This window comes from Octopus bimaculoides, chromosome 25 (assembly GCF_046866305.1).
Source record: "Octopus bimaculoides isolate indiv1 chromosome 25, ASM4686630v1, whole genome shotgun sequence".
NCBI classification, from domain to species: domain Eukaryota; kingdom Metazoa; phylum Mollusca; class Cephalopoda; order Octopoda; family Octopodidae; genus Octopus; species Octopus bimaculoides.
This window is the reverse complement of record NC_142952.1, coordinates 15,494-19,610: the sequence shown is the minus strand read 5'-3', so window position 1 is coordinate 19,610 and position 4,117 is coordinate 15,494.

The window sequence follows — 4,117 nt, the reverse complement described above, 5'->3', positions numbered from 1 at the left end:
ATTTATGAGGCAGAATTTAACCAGTGTTCATAAATTTCTGCCTTGTGCTTGTTTTTGATCATGTTCCAGAAAGTAACCTTTCTGGCTTTAAGTTTTTCATTCTATATGTGTATAATGCGGTTTTTAATTGTTAGTGGAGGGGGATGGGCTTCTATCTTGTGTATCATCTGTAGGTGGATTTTCATTTAAGCAATTATTATGTGGTAAAGAATGAAGAGTGGTGCATAATTCGGACAAATGTTGATTGAGCTGTTCCTGGGATTGTTCTTTCTTTCATTTTCCTCTTGTGTGGAGCGAGTGAGTTCATCAGTGTTGCTAATCAAAAGTCTCAAATTCGTGTTCATCTCTCTCAGTTCCTTAAGAGTCTCTTCGTTGAGACTTTTAACTGTAGAGTTTGGTGTTTGTGGCATTTTCATTCTCACGTGTAGTGAAATATAATAGAAATATGGCACAAAATAGAAACACACACTTGGAAATATAAAAAGAAAAACAAACGTCAAGTCTTTTTATGAAAAGTAACGATAGATATATGCAATTAGATGAACTGAGGTGGGAGTAAAAGTAGTAAAAGTCATTGTTGGGAGTTGTTAAAGAGATTGAAAAGCATACTGGTTTCCTAATATACCTAATCATTGCGTTATGTAAGATTTTTTCTACTAATTTAATTCAGTTTACGTATCCTTTCCCCGCCCCGTCTAAATTGAAATCAGAACGTAAAGCGTTTTGTCCTCCTAATTTCCGTTTCTATGGCCACGAAGTCAAACATTCTCATAGAATTTCAGTCGCATTAGAACTACTCCAGAAAGACGAAGGCTTTGGTCGGCCCGAGGCTATAGTAGAAAACACTTGCCCAAGATGCCACGCAGTGGGACTGAACCCCGAACCATGTGGTTTGTTAGCAAGCTACTTACCACACATCTATTACAAAATTTACGAACGACCACACGTTTTGAGATTCAGGTGAATTTTCAAACTTCAAAACAAATCCTCCAATATATATATATATACTCTTTTAGTTGTTTCAATCACTTCACTGCGGCCATACTGGAGCACTGCCTTTAGTCGAGCTAATCGACCCCACAACTTATTCTATTAGTCTCTTTTACCGAACCTCTAAATTACGGGGACGCAAGAACACATACACATATACTACGGGCTTCTTTCAGTTTCCGTCTACCAAATTCACTCACAAGGCTTTGGTTGGCTCGAAGCCATAGTAGAAGACACTTGCCCAAGGTACTACGCAGTGGGACTGAACCCGGGACCATGTGGTTGGTAAACAAGTTACTTACCACACAGCCACTCCTGCACACACACACACACACACACACACACACATATATATATGGAACAAAAATGCAATAGAGAAGAGAGGGCATTAAAACATCTGGACAGATGGATGATTGAAAGGCGGACAAGAGAAACAACAATTAGAAGGACAGGCCAAAGAGGATGGGTCATTCGTGGCTTTCTTTCCTCAGTCAAGTTCCAGAAGTCACGACCATTTCGGGCAGTTACATATATAAGAGTGTATAAGTATTTGTACACAGAGAGGTGACCCTTGGCAGGATGCCTTACATGCAAGAAAGCGGGGCCAAAGCCAAACCACGAAAAAAAAGGTAATTCCAAAGAGAATGAAAGCAAAAGTTATTTATAGTTAACCTCTCTGTGTATAAATACTTATACAGTCTTATATTTGAAAATATGTTTCTTTATTGACTTTTATTACTCATGCTTGCCACTGGTATGAAAATTTTTCCAAATTTTCTACCCTTATAATTGTCACAGTATATATATAATACACATTCGTCATCATCATCGTTTAATGTCCGCTTTCCATGCTAGCATGGGTTGGGCGATTTGACTGAGGACTAGTGAAACCAGATGGCTACACCAGGCTCCAATCTGATTTAGCAGAGTTTCTACAGCTGGGTGTCCTTCCTAACGCCAATCACTCCGAGAGTGTAGTTGGTGCTTTTACGTGTCACCAGCACGAAGGCCAGTCAGGCGGTACTGGCAACGGCCACGCTCAAAATGGTGTCTTTTACGTGCCACCTGCACACGAGCCAGTCCGGTGGCACTGGCAACAATCTCGCTCGAATGATTTTCTAACGTGCCACTAAGGCGACGCTGGTAACGATCACGCTCAAATGGTGCTATTTACGGGCCACTAGCACGGAAGCCAGACAGCTGCTCTGGCAATGATCACGCTTGGACAGTGCTGTTAGTGCTCCACTGGCACCGGTGCCAGTCATATAAATAATATGGGTGGCTTATAAGTAATTTAGCAGCCTAAAGGCAAATTTATAGATGTCACTAGAGTGACAGAAGGTACAAAATGGTACCAGCATTGCTTGAAATAAGAGTCTTATTTCTAGCAATGCTGGTACTACTTAATACCCTGCTCTCCATTCTTTCCTGTTGAAGAGTGTCGGCTCATTTTTGCCAAGCATCAAACAAATATAACTTGCTTGTCGATCATAGACCTGTCTTTGTCTGTTGTTTTTCTATAAATTTCAACTGTATCATCATCATTATTGTTGTTTAACGTCTGCTTTCCGTGCTGGCATGGGTTAGATCGTTTGACTGAGGACTGGCGAACCAGAAGGCTGCACCAGGCTCATATATGTATGTATGTATGGATTGCTGGGAGGATAGAAAGAGGAGGTGTTTTCAATACAGCACAAAAGCCAAGCTTTAGGCTATCCACACTGTCAGATTCCAGTCATATTTTGAAATCCTTAAGGTGTAGCATTCACAACACTAAAATCATAAAAGTGTGTGTGTCTACACACACACACACATACATACATACATGCACATACATTGACATGTATATATATACACACACATCAATATACACCCCCTCAGTTGGCCAGCTGTTTTCTTTATGTACACCATATATATAATCCCTTATTGTTCTGTCTGAAATCTCAAGAACTCAAGAAGATTAAGTTTGTCCAAAGACACCTGGAAAAGGTTTAGTTTTTGAAAGCATTATATTTCGGTTGCCTGGTTCCATGAGAGTTACCTTGTCTGTTGGAATACATTTTTAGATTACTGGCGTGTACAATACATGCTCACACATGTATGTATGTATATATATATATATAGAGAGAGAGAGAATCAGTGAGACTTATCCTGGAAAATAATACGTTCTTCTTCAATGGTAAGAACTATATCCAAATTAAAGGCACGGCTATGGGGACGAGGTTTGCCCCCGTTTATGCGAATTCAGTGATGGGTTACTTGGAACAAAAACTCTACCAGGAAATAGAGGAGAGATATAACACCGAATTTAGGAAGCTTATAGAAAAAGCATGGAAGAGATACCTGGACGATTGCTTCATAATCTGGACCAAACCTCAAAGCATTGTGGAAGAATTTAACACCCTCCTGAACAACCTACACCCATCCATCCAATTCACAAAGGAGATGAACAGTAGCAAATTACCATTTCTAGATATAATGGTAATTAAAAAGAACACCGCCATTACCACAGATATATATTACAAACACGCAGACACACACCAATACTTGAACTTTAAATCGTGCCATCCACCCCATACAAAACGCAACATACCATACTGCCTAGCCAGGAGAATATGTACTATTGTAGAGGATATAGAGACCAGAAATCAACGCCTGATGGAACTGAAAGAATTTCTGGTGAAGCAAAAATACCCATCACAACTCATAGAAAATGGTATTCAGCGGGCTTCAAAAATACCCATACAACAACTGAGGACACCGCAAAGAAAAGACAAACAGGAAAAGATCATTCCATTTATAGTGACACAAAATCCATGCCACCAGAACATCTTTAATATCGCCAAAGCGAACTTACCGATCCTTGCACAAAGTAAGGAATTGAGAAATATCATTACAGATCAAAATATAACTCTCAGTAAGAGACAACCTAAAAACTTGAAAAAACTATTAACAAAGGCAAGGTTTGACCTCAGCAACAAAAATCAAACATTCACTGTATCCAAATGCAATGATAGCCGATGCGGCACATGCCGATCAATCCATACCGGCCCATATATGAACACAAAAACGGAAAATATTCACCAATGCGAACATGAACTGCAAAAGTAGAAATCTAATCTACTGC